General features: G+C 41.4%; 21 non-coding genes across 21 annotated transcripts; 9 read left to right on the top strand and 12 right to left on the bottom strand.

The window, feature by feature from the left end:
- The first annotated feature begins 778 nt into the window (after positions 1-778).
- Positions 779-851, top strand: trnak-cuu (transfer RNA lysine (anticodon CUU)). Its single transcript has one exon. It is a non-coding gene; the product is annotated as a tRNA-Lys (tRNA).
- Positions 852-940: 89 nt separating this feature from the next.
- On the bottom strand, positions 941-1,014 carry trnan-guu (transfer RNA asparagine (anticodon GUU)). The gene has a single exon. It is a non-coding gene; the product is annotated as a tRNA-Asn (tRNA).
- Positions 1,015-2,166: 1,152 nt separating this feature from the next.
- On the top strand, positions 2,167-2,239 carry trnak-cuu (transfer RNA lysine (anticodon CUU)). Its single transcript has one exon. It is a non-coding gene; the product is annotated as a tRNA-Lys (tRNA).
- An 89-nt stretch (positions 2,240-2,328) lies between these two features.
- Positions 2,329-2,402, bottom strand: trnan-guu (transfer RNA asparagine (anticodon GUU)). Its single transcript has one exon. It is a non-coding gene; the product is annotated as a tRNA-Asn (tRNA).
- A 1,154-nt stretch (positions 2,403-3,556) lies between these two features.
- On the top strand, positions 3,557-3,629 carry trnak-cuu (transfer RNA lysine (anticodon CUU)). Its single transcript has one exon. It is a non-coding gene; the product is annotated as a tRNA-Lys (tRNA).
- Positions 3,630-3,718: 89 nt separating this feature from the next.
- On the bottom strand, positions 3,719-3,792 carry trnan-guu (transfer RNA asparagine (anticodon GUU)). The gene has a single exon. It is a non-coding gene; the product is annotated as a tRNA-Asn (tRNA).
- Positions 3,793-4,946: 1,154 nt separating this feature from the next.
- On the top strand, positions 4,947-5,019 carry trnak-cuu (transfer RNA lysine (anticodon CUU)). The gene has a single exon. It is a non-coding gene; the product is annotated as a tRNA-Lys (tRNA).
- An 89-nt stretch (positions 5,020-5,108) lies between these two features.
- trnan-guu (transfer RNA asparagine (anticodon GUU)) lies at positions 5,109-5,182 on the bottom strand. Its single transcript has one exon. It is a non-coding gene; the product is annotated as a tRNA-Asn (tRNA).
- Positions 5,183-6,336: 1,154 nt separating this feature from the next.
- trnak-cuu (transfer RNA lysine (anticodon CUU)) lies at positions 6,337-6,409 on the top strand. The gene has a single exon. It is a non-coding gene; the product is annotated as a tRNA-Lys (tRNA).
- An 89-nt stretch (positions 6,410-6,498) lies between these two features.
- Positions 6,499-6,572, bottom strand: trnan-guu (transfer RNA asparagine (anticodon GUU)). Its single transcript has one exon. It is a non-coding gene; the product is annotated as a tRNA-Asn (tRNA).
- A 1,154-nt stretch (positions 6,573-7,726) lies between these two features.
- trnak-cuu (transfer RNA lysine (anticodon CUU)) lies at positions 7,727-7,799 on the top strand. Its single transcript has one exon. It is a non-coding gene; the product is annotated as a tRNA-Lys (tRNA).
- An 89-nt stretch (positions 7,800-7,888) lies between these two features.
- On the bottom strand, positions 7,889-7,962 carry trnan-guu (transfer RNA asparagine (anticodon GUU)). Its single transcript has one exon. It is a non-coding gene; the product is annotated as a tRNA-Asn (tRNA).
- A 1,312-nt stretch (positions 7,963-9,274) lies between these two features.
- trnan-guu (transfer RNA asparagine (anticodon GUU)) lies at positions 9,275-9,348 on the bottom strand. Its single transcript has one exon. It is a non-coding gene; the product is annotated as a tRNA-Asn (tRNA).
- A 1,154-nt stretch (positions 9,349-10,502) lies between these two features.
- Positions 10,503-10,575, top strand: trnak-cuu (transfer RNA lysine (anticodon CUU)). The gene has a single exon. It is a non-coding gene; the product is annotated as a tRNA-Lys (tRNA).
- An 89-nt stretch (positions 10,576-10,664) lies between these two features.
- trnan-guu (transfer RNA asparagine (anticodon GUU)) lies at positions 10,665-10,738 on the bottom strand. Its single transcript has one exon. It is a non-coding gene; the product is annotated as a tRNA-Asn (tRNA).
- A 1,154-nt stretch (positions 10,739-11,892) lies between these two features.
- trnak-cuu (transfer RNA lysine (anticodon CUU)) lies at positions 11,893-11,965 on the top strand. Its single transcript has one exon. It is a non-coding gene; the product is annotated as a tRNA-Lys (tRNA).
- An 89-nt stretch (positions 11,966-12,054) lies between these two features.
- Positions 12,055-12,128, bottom strand: trnan-guu (transfer RNA asparagine (anticodon GUU)). Its single transcript has one exon. It is a non-coding gene; the product is annotated as a tRNA-Asn (tRNA).
- A 1,312-nt stretch (positions 12,129-13,440) lies between these two features.
- trnan-guu (transfer RNA asparagine (anticodon GUU)) lies at positions 13,441-13,514 on the bottom strand. The gene has a single exon. It is a non-coding gene; the product is annotated as a tRNA-Asn (tRNA).
- A 1,312-nt stretch (positions 13,515-14,826) lies between these two features.
- On the bottom strand, positions 14,827-14,900 carry trnan-guu (transfer RNA asparagine (anticodon GUU)). The gene has a single exon. It is a non-coding gene; the product is annotated as a tRNA-Asn (tRNA).
- A 1,154-nt stretch (positions 14,901-16,054) lies between these two features.
- On the top strand, positions 16,055-16,127 carry trnak-cuu (transfer RNA lysine (anticodon CUU)). Its single transcript has one exon. It is a non-coding gene; the product is annotated as a tRNA-Lys (tRNA).
- An 89-nt stretch (positions 16,128-16,216) lies between these two features.
- On the bottom strand, positions 16,217-16,290 carry trnan-guu (transfer RNA asparagine (anticodon GUU)). Its single transcript has one exon. It is a non-coding gene; the product is annotated as a tRNA-Asn (tRNA).
- Between the last annotated feature and the right edge of the window lie 893 nt (positions 16,291-17,183).

Here is a 17,183-nt window from a genome sequence, read left to right as displayed (position 1 = left end):
CTATTCAAAACAGATTTGATGGAAGCACTGCAGGAGCTGCTCCAAGACGCATTTTGTCCAGAAAATGTGCTATCATGAATGCATCCATATCACCAACACACATTTACAAACCAAACCATAGGCAATAAAATACATGAGTAAACTGATTTGTGGACCTTTGTGGCACTTGGTACTGCTGAGATCAGGATCATTACAGAGTTCAGCAATTATTTTCCCAACTAGGTCATTGATACATTGGAATCCCCAATGTTTTCTGGAACAGAATAGGCTATGCCTTTCGGATGAGAATAAAAAAAGACTTCAAGAACCAAAAAAGAAGTTAAGCTGCCTTCAGCTGATGTACTCAGACTAAAGGGAAACACTTTAAATCCCAAGGTGAAATGCACATGCTCAAAATTTTATCAGGACAGAGTACATGTTTTACTTTGATATTAAGAGCGATCACTAGATTGTCTTCCAGTAAATTAATGTTTTCTTCCGCTACAAAACGTTTTTTCAACAACTATAAAGAGGCTATGCAACGAAACTGAGCTGAGATGTCAAGTGCCTTTAATGGTACATTTTTGACCCCACTTCAAATGCTGCTGTTACCTGACCAGTTCGATTGTTAGTTTGCCAGATTCTCAATCTCTGGGATGTGAGATCATGCACCAGGTTTAGTGAATGTTTAAGGGTGAAGGTCTTTAGTTTCTGCACAAATTCCACAAACATAGCTCAGGTCCTGCTCAACATGTCAACATGTGGCGACAGCAAGTGCCTTTGGGGTCCTACAAAAATCGCCCGGCTAGCTCAGTCGGTAGAGCATGAGACTCTTAATCTCAGGGTCGTGGGTTCGAGCCCCACGTTGGGCGAGAGGCTGATTTGTTTGAGTGAAATGTTGAAATTTAGTTAATCTGTTTGCACAAAATACGTCTAAAAAAGAAGAGAAAGGAACATACATCGTCCCTGGGTGGGCTCGAACCACCATCCTTTCGGTTAACAGCCGAACGCGCTAACCGATTGCGCCACAGAGACCAGATGCTGCTGTGCTTACATAGTTCTTCCTCAAAAGAAAAACCCAACAAGCACATTCCTCCTGTTTGCTGGCTTTTGATGAAATGAGCCAATGCATAAAGGATGCAACATCAATGTCACTCACACTTTTCTGCTAGCTTGTCTAAAATTCGCCCTTCCTTCAATTTCTCACTTGTCAAGACCTGCAGGTCTTCAAACAAAAGGTCAGTTTGTAGACCCTTTTCCTGTCAAAGTTTTGATCCTTTTGTCCACCAGTCATCGGAATGTGTATGATTTTCACCAGTTTACACAGTGTAGCTCCCTTGCCTTCAGTTGCAGGGTTATGTCGTCTTAGATAAGACGCTTTTGAAATTATTTGTGAAAATGCACCCAAAACCTATTCAAAACAGATTTGATGGAAGCACTGCAGGAGCTGCTCCAAGACGCATTTTGTCCAGAAAATGTGCTATCATGAATGCATCCATATCACCAACACACATTTACAAACCAAACCATAGGCAATAAAATACATGAGTAAACTGATTTGTGGACCTTTGTGGCACTTGGTACTGCTGAGATCAGGATCATTACAGAGTTCAGCAATTATTTTCCCAACTAGGTCATTGATACATTGGAATCCCCAATGTTTTCTGGAACAGAATAGGCTATGCCTTTCGGATGAGAATAAAAAAAGACTTCAAGAACCAAAAAAGAAGTTAAGCTGCCTTCAGCTGATGTACTCAGACTAAAGGGAAACACTTTAAATCCCAAGGTGAAATGCACATGCTCAAAATTTTATCAGGACAGAGTACATGTTTTACTTTGATATTAAGAGCGATCACTGGATTGTCTTCCAGTAAATTAATGTTTTCTTCCGCTACAAAACGTTTTTTCAACAACTATAAAGAGGCTATGCAACGAAACTGAGCTGGTTTCAAGTGCCTTTAATGGTACCTTTTTGACCCCACTTCAAATGCTGCTGTTACCTGACCAGTTCGATTGTTAGTTTGCCAGATTCTCAATCTCTGGGATGTGAGATCATGCACCAGGTTTAGTGAATGTTTAAGGGTGAAGGTCTTTAATTTCTGCACAAATTCCACAAACATAGCTCAGGTCCTGCTCAACATGTCAACATGTGGCGACAGCAAGTGCCTTTGGGGTCTTACAAAAATCGCCCGGCTAGCTCAGTCGGTAGAGCATGAGACTCTTAATCTCAGGGTCGTGGGTTCGAGCCCCACGTTGGGCGAGAGGCTGATTTGTTTGAGTGAAATGTTGAAATTTAGTTAATCTGTTTGCACAAAATACGTCTAAAAAAGAAGAGAAAGGAACATACATCGTCCCTGGGTGGGCTCGAACCACCATCCTTTCGGTTAACAGCCGAACGCGCTAACCGATTGCGCCACAGAGACCAGATGCTGCTGTGCTTACATAGTTCTTCCTCAAAAGAAAAACCCAACAAGCACATTCCTCCTGTTTGCTGGCTTTTGATGAAATGAGCCAATGCATAAAGGATGCAACATCAATGTCACTCACACTTTTCTGCTAGCTTGTCTAAAATTCGCCCTTCCTTCAATTTCTCACTTGTCAAGACCTGCAGGTCTTCAAACAAAAGGTCAGTTTGTAGACCCTTTTCCTGTCAAAGTTTTGATCCTTTTGTCCACCAGTCATCGGAATGTGTATGATTTTCACCAGTTTACACAGTGTAGCTCCCTTGCCTTCAGTTGCAGGGTTATGTCCTCTTAGATAAGATGCTTTTGAAATTATTTGTGAAAATGCACCCAAAACCTATTCAAAACAGATTTGATGGAAGCACTGCAGGAGCTGCTCCAAGACGCATTTTGTCCAGAAAATGTGCTATCATGAATGCATCCATATCACCAACACACATTTACAAACCAAACCATAGGCAATAAAATACATGAGTAAACTGATTTGTGGACCTTTGTGGCACTTGGTACTGCTGAGATCAGGATCATTACAGAGTTCAGCAATTATTTTCCCAACTAGGTCATTGATACATTGGAATCCCCAATGTTTTCTGGAACAGAATAGGCTATGCCTTTCGGATGAGAATAAAAAAAGACTTCAAGAACCAAAAAAGAAGTTAAGCTGCCTTCAGCTGATGTACTCAGACTAAAGGGAAACACTTTAAATCCCAAGGTGAAATGCACATGCTCAAAATTTTATCAGGACAGAGTACATGTTTTACTTTGATATTAAGAGCGATCACTAGATTGTCTTCCAGTAAATTAATGTTTTCTTCCGCTACAAAACGTTTTTTCAACAACTATAAAGAGGCTATGCAACGAAACTGAGCTGAGATGTCAAGTGCCTTTAATGGTACATTTTTGACCCCACTTCAAATGCTGCTGTTACCTGACCAGTTCGATTGTTAGTTTGCCAGATTCTCAATCTCTGGGATGTGAGATCATGCACCAGGTTTAGTGAATGTTTAAGGGTGAAGGTCTTTAGTTTCTGCACAAATTCCACAAACATAGCTCAGGTCCTGCTCAACATGTCAACATGTGGCGACAGCAAGTGCCTTTGGGGTCCTACAAAAATCGCCCGGCTAGCTCAGTCGGTAGAGCATGAGACTCTTAATCTCAGGGTCGTGGGTTCGAGCCCCACGTTGGGCGAGAGGCTGATTTGTTTGAGTGAAATGTTGAAATTTAGTTAATCTGTTTGCACAAAATACGTCTAAAAAAGAAGAGAAAGGAACATACATCGTCCCTGGGTGGGCTCGAACCACCATCCTTTCGGTTAACAGCCGAACGCGCTAACCGATTGCGCCACAGAGACCAGATGCTGCTGTGCTTACATAGTTCTTCCTCAAAAGAAAAACCCAACAAGCACATTCCTCCTGTTTGCTGGCTTTTGATGAAATGAGCCAATGCATAAAGGATGCAACATCAATGTCACTCACACTTTTCTGCTAGCTTGTCTAAAATTCGCCCTTCCTTCAATTTCTCACTTGTCAAGACCTCCAGGTCTTCAAACAAAAGGTCAGTTTGTAGACCCTTTTCCTGTCAAAGTTTTGATCCTTTTGTCCACCAGTCATCGGAATGTGTATGATTTTCACCAGTTTACACAGTGTAGCTCCCTTGCCTTCAGTTGCAGGGTTATGTCGTCTTAGATAAGACGCTTTTGAAATTATTTGTGAAAATGCACCCAAAACCTATTCAAAACAGATTTGATGGAAGCACTGCAGGAGCTGCTCCAAGACGCATTTTGTCCAGAAAATGTGCTATCATGAATGCATCCATATCACCAACACACATTTACAAACCAAACCATAGGCAATAAAATACATGAGTAAACTGATTTGTGGACCTTTGTGGCACTTGGTACTGCTGAGATCAGGATCATTACAGAGTTCAGCAATTATTTTCCCAACTAGGTCATTGATACATTGGAATCCCCAATGTTTTCTGGAACAGAATAGGCTATGCCTTTCGGATGAGAATAAAAAAAGACTTCAAGAACCAAAAAAGAAGTTAAGCTGCCTTCAGCTGATGTACTCAGACTAAAGGGAAACACTTTAAATCCCAAGGTGAAATGCACATGCTCAAAATTTTATCAGGACAGAGTACATGTTTTACTTTGATATTAAGAGCGATCACTAGATTGTCTTCCAGTAAATTAATGTTTTCTTCCGCTACAAAACGTTTTTTCAACAACTATAAAGAGGCTATGCAACGAAACTGAGCTGAGATGTCAAGTGCCTTTAATGGTACATTTTTGACCCCACTTCAAATGCTGCTGTTACCTGACCAGTTCGATTGTTAGTTTGCCAGATTCTCAATCTCTGGGATGTGAGATCATGCACCAGGTTTAGTGAATGTTTAAGGGTGAAGGTCTTTAGTTTCTGCACAAATTCCACAAACATAGCTCAGGTCCTGCTCAACATGTCAACATGTGGCGACAGCAAGTGCCTTTGGGGTCCTACAAAAATCGCCCGGCTAGCTCAGTCGGTAGAGCATGAGACTCTTAATCTCAGGGTCGTGGGTTCGAGCCCCACGTTGGGCGAGAGGCTGATTTGTTTGAGTGAAATGTTGAAATTTAGTTAATCTGTTTGCACAAAATACGTCTAAAAAAGAAGAGAAAGGAACATACATCGTCCCTGGGTGGGCTCGAACCACCATCCTTTCGGTTAACAGCCGAACGCGCTAACCGATTGCGCCACAGAGACCAGATGCTGCTGTGCTTACATAGTTCTTCCTCAAAAGAAAAACCCAACAAGCACATTCCTCCTGTTTGCTGGCTTTTGATGAAATGAGCCAATGCATAAAGGATGCAACATCAATTTCACTCACACTTTTCTGCTAGCTTGTCTAAAATTCGCCCTTCCTTCAATTTCTCACTTGTCAAGACCTCCAGGTCTTCAAACAAAAGGTCAGTTTGTAGACCCTTTTCCTGTCAAAGTTTTGATCCTTTTGTCCACCAGTCATCGGAATGTGTATGATTTTCACCAGTTTACACAGTGTAGCTCCCTTGCCTTCAGTTGCAGGGTTATGTCGTCTTAGATAAGACGCTTTTGAAATTATTTGTGAAAATGCACCCAAAACCTATTCAAAACAGATTTGATGGAAGCACTGCAGGAGCTGCTCCAAGACGCATTTTGTCCAGAAAATGTGCTATCATGAATGCATCCATATCACCAACACACATTTACAAACCAAACCATAGGCAATAAAATACATGAGTAAACTGATTTGTGGACCTTTGTGGCACTTGGTACTGCTGAGATCAGGATCATTACAGAGTTCAGCAATTATTTTCCCAACTAGGTCATTGATACATTGGAATCCCCAATGTTTTCTGGAACAGAATAGGCTATGCCTTTCGGATGAGAATAAAAAAAGACTTCAAGAACCAAAAAAGAAGTTAAGCTGCCTTCAGCTGATGTACTCAGACTAAAGGGAAACACTTTAAATCCCAAGGTGAAATGCACATGCTCAAAATTTTATCAGGACAGAGTACATGTTTTACTTTGATATTAAGAGCGATCACTGGATTGTCTTCCAGTAAATTAATGTTTTCTTCCGCTACAAAACGTTTTTTCAACAACTATAAAGAGGCTATGCAACGAAACTGAGCTGGGATGTCAAGTGCCTTTAATGGTACCTTTTTGACCCCACTTCAAATGCTGCTGTTACCTGACCAGTTCGATTGTTAGTTTGCCAGATTCTCAATCTCTGGGATGTGAGATCATGCACCAGGTTTAGTGAATGTTTAAGGGTGAAGGTCTTTAATTTCTGCACAAATTCCACAAACATAGCTCAGGTCCTGCTCAACATGTCAACATGTGGCGACAGCAAGTGCCTTTGGGGTCTTACAAAAATCGCCCGGCTAGCTCAGTCGGTAGAGCATGAGACTCTTAATCTCAGGGTCGTGGGTTCGAGCCCCACGTTGGGCGAGAGGCTGATTTGTTTGAGTGAAATGTTGAAATTTAGTTAATCTGTTTGCACAAAATACGTCTAAAAAAGAAGAGAAAGGAACATACATCGTCCCTGGGTGGGCTCGAACCACCATCCTTTCGGTTAACAGCCGAACGCGCTAACCGATTGCGCCACAGAGACCAGATGCTGCTGTGCTTACATAGTTCTTCCTCAAAAGAAAAACCCAACAAGCACATTCCTCCTGTTTGCTGGCTTTTGATGAAATGAGCCAATGCATAAAGGATGCAACATCAATGTCACTCACACTTTTCTGCTAGCTTGTCTAAAATTCGCCCTTCCTTCAATTTCTCACTTGTCAAGACCTGCAGGTCTTCAAACAAAAGGTCAGTTTGTAGACCCTTTTCCTGTCAAAGTTTTGATCCTTTTGTCCACCAGTCATCGGAATGTGTATGATTTTCACCAGTTTACACAGTGTAGCTCCCTTGCCTTCAGTTGCAGGGTTATGTCCTCTTAGATAAGACGCTTTTGAAATTATTTGTGAAAATGCACCCAAAACCTATTCAAAACAGATTTGATGGAAGCACTGCAGGAGCTGCTCCAAGACGCATTTTGTCCAGAAAATGTGCTATCATGAATGCATCCATATCACCAACACACATTTACAAACCAAACCATAGGCAATAAAATACATGAGTAAACTGATTTGTGGACCTTTGTGGCACTTGGTACTGCTGAGATCAGGATCATTACAGAGTTCAGCAATTATTTTCCCAACTAGGTCATTGATACATTGGAATCCCCAATGTTTTCTGGAACAGAATAGGCTATGCCTTTCGGATGAGAATAAAAAAAGACTTCAAGAACCAAAAAAGAAGTTAAGCTGCCTTCAGCTGATGTACTCAGACTAAAGGGAAACACTTTAAATCCCAAGGTGAAATGCACATGCTCAAAATTTTATCAGGACAGAGTACATGTTTTACTTTGATATTAAGAGCGATCACTAGATTGTCTTCCAGTAAATTAATGTTTTCTTCCGCTACAAAACGTTTTTTCAACAACTATAAAGAGGCTATGCAACGAAACTGAGCTGAGATGTCAAGTGCCTTTAATGGTACATTTTTGACCCCACTTCAAATGCTGCTGTTACCTGACCAGTTCGATTGTTAGTTTGCCAGATTCTCAATCTCTGGGATGTGAGATCATGCACCAGGTTTAGTGAATGTTTAAGGGTGAAGGTCTTTAGTTTCTGCACAAATTCCACAAACATAGCTCAGGTCCTGCTCAACATGTCAACATGTGGCGACAGCAAGTGCCTTTGGGGTCCTACAAAAATCGCCCGGCTAGCTCAGTCGGTAGAGCATGAGACTCTTAATCTCAGGGTCGTGGGTTCGAGCCCCACGTTGGGCGAGAGGCTGATTTGTTTGAGTGAAATGTTGAAATTTAGTTAATCTGTTTGCACAAAATACGTCTAAAAAAGAAGAGAAAGGAACATACATCGTCCCTGGGTGGGCTCGAACCACCATCCTTTCGGTTAACAGCCGAACGCGCTAACCGATTGCGCCACAGAGACCAGATGCTGCTGTGCTTACATAGTTCTTCCTCAAAAGAAAAACCCAACAAGCACATTCCTCCTGTTTGCTGGCTTTTGATGAAATGAGCCAATGCATAAAGGATGCAACATCAATGTCACTCACACTTTTCTGCTAGCTTGTCTAAAATTCGCCCTTCCTTCAATTTCTCACTTGTCAAGACCTCCAGGTCTTCAAACAAAAGGTCAGTTTGTAGACCCTTTTCCTGTCAAAGTTTTGATCCTTTTGTCCACCAGTCATCGGAATGTGTATGATTTTCACCAGTTTACACAGTGTAGCTCCCTTGCCTTCAGTTGCAGGGTTATGTCCTCTTAGATAAGACGCTTTTGAAATTATTTATGAAAATGCACCCAAAACCTATTCAAAACAGATTTGATGGAAGCACTGCAGGAGCTGCTCCAAGACGCATTTTGTCCAGGAAATGTGCTATCATGAATGCATCCATATCACCAACACACATTTACAAACCAAACCATAGGCAATAAAATACATGAGTAAACTGATTTGTGGACCTTTGTGGCACTTGGTACTGCTGAGATCAGGATCATTACAGAGTTCAGCAATTATTTTCCCAACTAGGTCATTGATACATTGGAATCCCCAATGTTTTCTGGAACAGAATAGGCTATGCCTTTCGGATGAGAATAAAAAAAGACTTCAAGAACCAAAAAAGAAGTTAAGCTGCCTTCAGCTGATGTACTCAGACTAAAGGGAAACACTTTAAATCCCAAGGTGAAATGCACATGCTCAAAATTTTATCAGGACAGAGTACATGTTTTACTTTGATATTAAGAGTGATCAATGGATTGTCTTCCAGTAAATTAATGTTTTCTTCCGCTACAAAACGTTTTTTCAACAACTATAAAGAGGCTATGCAACGAAACTGAGCTGGGATGTCAAGTGCCTTTAATGGTACCTTTTTGACCCCACTTCAAATGCTGCTGTTACCTGACCAGTTCGATTGTTAGTTTGCCAGATTCTCAATCTCTGGGATGTGAGATCATGCACCAGGTTTAGTGAATGTTTAAGGGTGAAGGTCTTTAATTTCTGCACAAATTCCACAAACATAGCTCAGGTCCTGCTCAACATGTCAACATGTGGCGACAGCAAGTGCCTTTGGGGTCCTACAAAAATCGCCCGGCTAGCTCAGTCGGTAGAGCATGAGACTCTTAATCTCAGGGTCGTGAGTTCGAGCTGTTGGGCGAGAGGCTGATTTGTTTGAGTGAAATGTTGAAATTTAGTTAATCTGTTTGCACAAAATACGTCTAAAAAAGAAGAGAAAGGAACATACATCGTCCCTGGGTGGGCTCGAACCACCATCCTTTCGGTTAACAGCCGAACGCGCTAACCGATTGCGCCACAGAGACCAGATGCTGCTGTGCTTACATAGTTCTTCCTCAAAAGAAAAACCCAACAAGCACATTCCTCCTGTTTGCTGGCTTTTGATGAAATGAGCCAATGCATAAAGGATGCAACATCAATGTCACTCACACTTTTCTGCTAGCTTGTCTAAAATTCGCCCTTCCTTCAATTTCTCACTTGTCAAGACCTCCAGGTCTTCAAACAAAAGGTCAGTTTGTAGACCCTTTTCCTGTCAAAGTTTTGATCCTTTTGTCCACCAGTCATCGGAATGTGTATGATTTTCACCAGTTTACACAGTGTAGCTCCCTTGCCTTCAGTTGCAGGGTTATGTCGTCTTAGATAAGACGCTTTTGAAATTATTTGTGAAAATGCACCCAAAACCTATTCAAAACAGATTTGATGGAAGCACTGCAGGAGCTGCTCCAAGACGCATTTTGTCCAGAAAATGTGCTATCATGAATGCATCCATATCACCAACACACATTTACAAACCAAACCATAGGCAATAAAATACATGAGTAAACTGATTTGTGGACCTTTGTGGCACTTGGTACTGCTGAGATCAGGATCATTACAGAGTTCAGCAATTATTTTCCCAACTAGGTCATTGATACATTGGAATCCCCAATGTTTTCTGGAACAGAATAGGCTATGCCTTTCGGATGAGAATAAAAAAAGACTTCAAGAACCAAAAAAGAAGTTAAGCTGCCTTCAGCTGATGTACTCAGACTAAAGGGAAACACTTTAAATCCCAAGGTGAAATGCACATGCTCAAAATTTTATCAGGACAGAGTACATGTTTTACTTTGATATTAAGAGCGATCACTGGATTGTCTTCCAGTAAATTAATGTTTTCTTCCGCTACAAAACGTTTTTTCAACAACTATAAAGAGGCTATGCAACGAAACTGAGCTGGGATGTCAAGTGCCTTTAATGGTACCTTTTTGACCCCACTTCAAATGCTGCTGTTACCTGACCAGTTCGATTGTTAGTTTGCCAGATTCTCAATCTCTGGGATGTGAGATCATGCACCAGGTTTAGTGAATGTTTAAGGGTGAAGGTCTTTAATTTCTGCACAAATTCCACAAACATAGCTCAGGTCCTGCTCAACATGTCAACATGTGGCGACAGCAAGTGCCTTTGGGGTCTTACAAAAATCGCCCGGCTAGCTCAGTCGGTAGAGCATGAGACTCTTAATCTCAGGGTCGTGGGTTCGAGCCCCACGTTGGGCGAGAGGCTGATTTGTTTGAGTGAAATGTTGAAATTTAGTTAATCTGTTTGCACAAAATACGTCTAAAAAAGAAGAGAAAGGAACATACATCGTCCCTGGGTGGGCTCGAACCACCATCCTTTCGGTTAACAGCCGAACGCGCTAACCGATTGCGCCACAGAGACCAGATGCTGCTGTGCTTACATAGTTCTTCCTCAAAAGAAAAACCCAACAAGCACATTCCTCCTGTTTGCTGGCTTTTGATGAAATGAGCCAATGCATAAAGGATGCAACATCAATGTCACTCACACTTTTCTGCTAGCTTGTCTAAAATTCGCCCTTCCTTCAATTTCTCACTTGTCAAGACCTGCAGGTCTTCAAACAAAAGGTCAGTTTGTAGACCCTTTTCCTGTCAAAGTTTTGATCCTTTTGTCCACCAGTCATCGGAATGTGTATGATTTTCACCAGTTTACACAGTGTAGCTCCCTTGCCTTCAGTTGCAGGGTTATGTCCTCTTAGATAAGACGCTTTTGAAATTATTTGTGAAAATGCACCCAAAACCTATTCAAAACAGATTTGATGGAAGCACTGCAGGAGCTGCTCCAAGACGCATTTTGTCCAGAAAATGTGCTATCATGAATGCATCCATATCACCAACACACATTTACAAACCAAACCATAGGCAATAAAATACATGAGTAAACTGATTTGTGGACCTTTGTGGCACTTGGTACTGCTGAGATCAGGATCATTACAGAGTTCAGCAATTATTTTCCCAACTAGGTCATTGATACATTGGAATCCCCAATGTTTTCTGGAACAGAATAGGCTATGCCTTTCGGATGAGAATAAAAAAAGACTTCAAGAACCAAAAAAGAAGTTAAGCTGCCTTCAGCTGATGTACTCAGACTAAAGGGAAACACTTTAAATCCCAAGGTGAAATGCACATGCTCAAAATTTTATCAGGACAGAGTACATGTTTTACTTTGATATTAAGAGCGATCACTAGATTGTCTTCCAGTAAATTAATGTTTTCTTCCGCTACAAAACGTTTTTTCAACAACTATAAAGAGGCTATGCAACGAAACTGAGCTGAGATGTCAAGTGCCTTTAATGGTACATTTTTGACCCCACTTCAAATGCTGCTGTTACCTGACCAGTTCGATTGTTAGTTTGCCAGATTCTCAATCTCTGGGATGTGAGATCATGCACCAGGTTTAGTGAATGTTTAAGGGTGAAGGTCTTTAGTTTCTGCACAAATTCCACAAACATAGCTCAGGTCCTGCTCAACATGTCAACATGTGGCGACAGCAAGTGCCTTTGGGGTCCTACAAAAATCGCCCGGCTAGCTCAGTCGGTAGAGCATGAGACTCTTAATCTCAGGGTCGTGGGTTCGAGCCCCACGTTGGGCGAGAGGCTGATTTGTTTGAGTGAAATGTTGAAATTTAGTTAATCTGTTTGCACAAAATACGTCTAAAAAAGAAGAGAAAGGAACATACATCGTCCCTGGGTGGGCTCGAACCACCATCCTTTCGGTTAACAGCCGAACGCGCTAACCGATTGCGCCACAGAGACCAGATGCTGCTGTGCTTACATAGTTCTTCCTCAAAAGAAAAACCCAACAAGCACATTCCTCCTGTTTGCTGGCTTTTGATGAAATGAGCCAATGCATAAAGGATGCAACATCAATGTCACTCACACTTTTCTGCTAGCTTGTCTAAAATTCGCCCTTCCTTCAATTTCTCACTTGTCAAGACCTCCAGGTCTTCAAACAAAAGGTCAGTTTGTAGACCCTTTTCCTGTCAAAGTTTTGATCCTTTTGTCCACCAGTCATCGGAATGTGTATGATTTTCACCAGTTTACACAGTGTAGCTCCCTTGCCTTCAGTTGCAGGGTTATGTCCTCTTAGATAAGACGCTTTTGAAATTATTTATGAAAATGCACCCAAAACCTATTCAAAACAGATTTGATGGAAGCACTGCAGGAGCTGCTCCAAGACGCATTTTGTCCAGGAAATGTGCTATCATGAATGCATCCATATCACCAACACACATTTACAAACCAAACCATAGGCAATAAAATACATGAGTAAACTGATTTGTGGACCTTTGTGGCACTTGGTACTGCTGAGATCAGGATCATTACAGAGTTCAGCAATTATTTTCCCAACTAGGTCATTGATACATTGGAATCCCCAATGTTTTCTGGAACAGAATAGGCTATGCCTTTCGGATGAGAATAAAAAAAGACTTCAAGAACCAAAAAAGAAGTTAAGCTGCCTTCAGCTGATGTACTCAGACTAAAGGGAAACACTTTAAATCCCAAGGTGAAATGCACATGCTCAAAATTTTATCAGGACAGAGTACATGTTTTACTTTGATATTAAGAGTGATCAATGGATTGTCTTCCAGTAAATTAATGTTTTCTTCCGCTACAAAACGTTTTTTCAACAACTATAAAGAGGCTATGCAACGAAACTGAGCTGGGATGTCAAGTGCCTTTAATGGTACCTTTTTGACCCCACTTCAAATGCTGCTGTTACCTGACCAGTTCGATTGTTAGTTTGCCAGATTCTCAATCTCTGGGATGTGAGATCATGCACCAGGTTTAGTGAATGTTTAAGGGTGAAGGTCTTTAATTTCTGCACAAATTCCACAAACATAGCTCAGGTCCTGCTCAACATGTCAACATGTGGCGACAGCAAGTGCCTTTGGGGTCCTACAAAAATCGCCCGGCTAGCTCAGTCGGTAGAGCATGAGACTCTTAATCTCAGGGTCGTGAGTTCGAGCTGTTGGGCGAGAGGCTGATTTGTTTGAGTGAAATGTTGAAATTTAGTTAATCTGTTTGCACAAAATACGTCTAAAAAAGAAGAGAAAGGAACATACATCGTCCCTGGGTGGGCTCGAACCACCATCCTTTCGGTTAACAGCCGAACGCGCTAACCGATTGCGCCACAGAGACCAGATGCTGCTGTGCTTACATAGTTCTTCCTCAAAAGAAAAACCCAACAAGCACATTCCTCCTGTTTGCTGGCTTTTGATGAAATGAGCCAATGCATAAAGGATGCAACATCAATGTCACTCACACTTTTCTGCTAGCTTGTCTAAAATTCGCCCTTCCTTCAATTTCTCACTTGTCAAGACCTCCAGGTCTTCAAACAAAAGGTCAGTTTGTAGACCCTTTTCCTGTCAAAGTTTTGATCCTTTTGTCCACCAGTCATCGGAATGTGTATGATTTTCACCAGTTTACACAGTGTAGCTCCCTTGCCTTCAGTTGCAGGGTTATGTCGTCTTAGATAAGACGCTTTTGAAATTATTTGTGAAAATGCACCCAAAACCTATTCAAAACAGATTTGATGGAAGCACTGCAGGAGCTGCTCCAAGACGCATTTTGTCCAGAAAATGTGCTATCATGAATGCATCCATATCACCAACACACATTTACAAACCAAACCATAGGCAATAAAATACATGAGTAAACTGATTTGTGGACCTTTGTGGCACTTGGTACTGCTGAGATCAGGATCATTACAGAGTTCAGCAATTATTTTCCCAACTAGGTCATTGATACATTGGAATCCCCAATGTTTTCTGGAACAGAATAGGCTATGCCTTTCGGATGAGAATAAAAAAAGACTTCAAGAACCAAAAAAGAAGTTAAGCTGCCTTCAGCTGATGTACTCAGACTAAAGGGAAACACTTTAAATCCCAAGGTGAAATGCACATGCTCAAAATTTTATCAGGACAGAGTACATGTTTTACTTTGATATTAAGAGTGATCAATGGATTGTCTTCCAGTAAATTAATGTTTTCTTCCGCTACAAAACGTTTTTTCAACAACTATAAAGAGGCTATGCAACGAAACTGAGCTGGGATGTCAAGTGCCTTTAATGGTACCTTTTTGACCCCACTTCAAATGCTGCTGTTACCTGACCAGTTCGATTGTTAGTTTGCCAGATTCTCAATCTCTGGGATGTGAGATCATGCACCAGGTTTAGTGAATGTTTAAGGGTGAAGGTCTTTAATTTCTGCACAAATTCCACAAACATAGCTCAGGTCCTGCTCAACATGTCAACATGTGGCGACAGCAAGTGCCTTTGGGGTCCTACAAAAATCGCCCGGCTAGCTCAGTCGGTAGAGCATGAGACTCTTAATCTCAGGGTCGTGAGTTCGAGCTGTTGGGCGAGAGGCTGATTTGTTTGAGTGAAATGTTGAAATTTAGTTAATCTGTTTGCACAAAATACGTCTAAAAAAGAAGAGAAAGGAACATACATCGTCCCTGGGTGGGCTCGAACCACCATCCTTTCGGTTAACAGCCGAACGCGCTAACCGATTGCGCCACAGAGACCAGATGCTGCTGTGCTTACATAGTTCTTCCTCAAAAGAAAAACCCAACAAGCACATTCCTCCTGTTTGCTGGCTTTTGATGAAATGAGCCAATGCATAAAGGATGCAACATCAATGTCACTCACACTTTTCTGCTAGCTTGTCTAAAATTCGCCCTTCCTTCAATTTCTCACTTGTCAAGACCTCCAGGTCTTCAAACAAAAGGTCAGTTTGTAGACCCTTTTCCTGTCAAAGTTTTGATCCTTTTGTCCACCAGTCATCGGAATGTGTATGATTTTCACCAGTTTACACAGTGTAGCTCCCTTGCCTTCAGTTGCAGGGTTATGTCGTCTTAGATAAGACGCTTTTGAAATTATTTGTGAAAATGCACCCAAAACCTATTCAAAACAGATTTGATGGAAGCACTGCAGGAGCTGCTCCAAGACGCATTTTGTCCAGAAAATGTGCTATCATGAATGCATCCATATCACCAACACACATTTACAAACCAAACCATAGGCAATAAAATACATGAGTAAACTGATTTGTGGACCTTTGTGGCACTTGGTACTGCTGAGATCAGGATCATTACAGAGTTCAGCAATTATTTTCCCAACTAGGTCATTGATACATTGGAATCCCCAATGTTTTCTGGAACAGAATAGGCTATGCCTTTCGGATGAGAATAAAAAAAGACTTCAAGAACCAAAAAAGAAGTTAAGCTGCCTTCAGCTGATGTACTCAGACTAAAGGGAAACACTTTAAATCCCAAGGTGAAATGCACATGCTCAAAATTTTATCAGGACAGAGTACATGTTTTACTTTGATATTAAGAGCGATCACTGGATTGTCTTCCAGTAAATTAATGTTTTCTTCCGCTACAAAACGTTTTTTCAACAACTATAAAGAGGCTATGCAACGAAACTGAGCTGGGATGTCAAGTGCCTTTAATGGTACCTTTTTGACCCCACTTCAAATGCTGCTGTTACCTGACCAGTTCGATTGTTAGTTTGCCAGATTCTCAATCTCTGGGATGTGAGATCATGCACCAGGTTTAGTGAATGTTTAAGGGTGAAGGTCTTTAATTTCTGCACAAATTCCACAAACATAGCTCAGGTCCTGCTCAACATGTCAACATGTGGCGACAGCAAGTGCCTTTGGGGTCTTACAAAAATCGCCCGGCTAGCTCAGTCGGTAGAGCATGAGACTCTTAATCTCAGGGTCGTGGGTTCGAGCCCCACGTTGGGCGAGAGGCTGATTTGTTTGAGTGAAATGTTGAAATTTAGTTAATCTGTTTGCACAAAATACGTCTAAAAAAGAAGAGAAAGGAACATACATCGTCCCTGGGTGGGCTCGAACCACCATCCTTTCGGTTAACAGCCGAACGCGCTAACCGATTGCGCCACAGAGACCAGATGCTGCTGTGCTTACATAGTTCTTCCTCAAAAGAAAAACCCAACAAGCACATTCCTCCTGTTTGCTGGCTTTTGATGAAATGAGCCAATGCATAAAGGATGCAACATCAATGTCACTCACACTTTTCTGCTAGCTTGTCTAAAATTCGCCCTTCCTTCAATTTCTCACTTGTCAAGACCTGCAGGTCTTCAAACAAAAGGTCAGTTTGTAGACCCTTTTCCTGTCAAAGTTTTGATCCTTTTGTCCACCAGTCATCGGAATGTGTATGATTTTCACCAGTTTACACAGTGTAGCTCCCTTGCCTTCAGTTGCAGGGTTATGTCCTCTTAGATAAGACGCTTTTGAAATTATTTGTGAAAATGCACCCAAAACCTATTCAAAACAGATTTGATGGAAGCACTGCAGGAGCTGCTCCAAGACGCATTTTGTCCAGAAAATGTGCTATCATGAATGCATCCATATCACCAACACACATTTACAAACCAAACCATAGGCAATAAAATACATGAGTAAACTGATTTGTGGACCTTTGTGGCACTTGGTACTGCTGAGATCAGGATCATTACAGAGTTCAGCAATTATTTTCCCAACTAGGTCATTGATACATTGGAATCCCCAATGTTTTCTGGAACAGAATAGGCTATGCCTTTCGGATGAGAATAAAAAAAGACTTCAAGAACCAAAAAAGAAGTTAAGCTGCCTTCAGCTGATGTACTCAGACTAAAGGGAAACACTTTAAATCCCAAGGTGAAATGCACATGCTCAAAATTTTATCAGGACAGAGTACATGTTTTACTTTGATATTAAGAGCGATCACTAGATTGTCTTCCAGTAAATTAATGTTTTCTTCCGCTACAAAACGTTTTTTCAACAACTATAAAGAGGCTAT

The sequence above is a fragment of the Brachyhypopomus gauderio genome, unplaced genomic scaffold (genome assembly GCF_052324685.1).
Source record: "Brachyhypopomus gauderio isolate BG-103 unplaced genomic scaffold, BGAUD_0.2 sc342, whole genome shotgun sequence".
Taxonomy (NCBI): domain Eukaryota; kingdom Metazoa; phylum Chordata; class Actinopteri; order Gymnotiformes; family Hypopomidae; genus Brachyhypopomus; species Brachyhypopomus gauderio.
The sequence above is the reverse complement of the archived record's forward strand: the minus strand, read 5'-3'. Positions and strand labels throughout refer to the sequence as shown.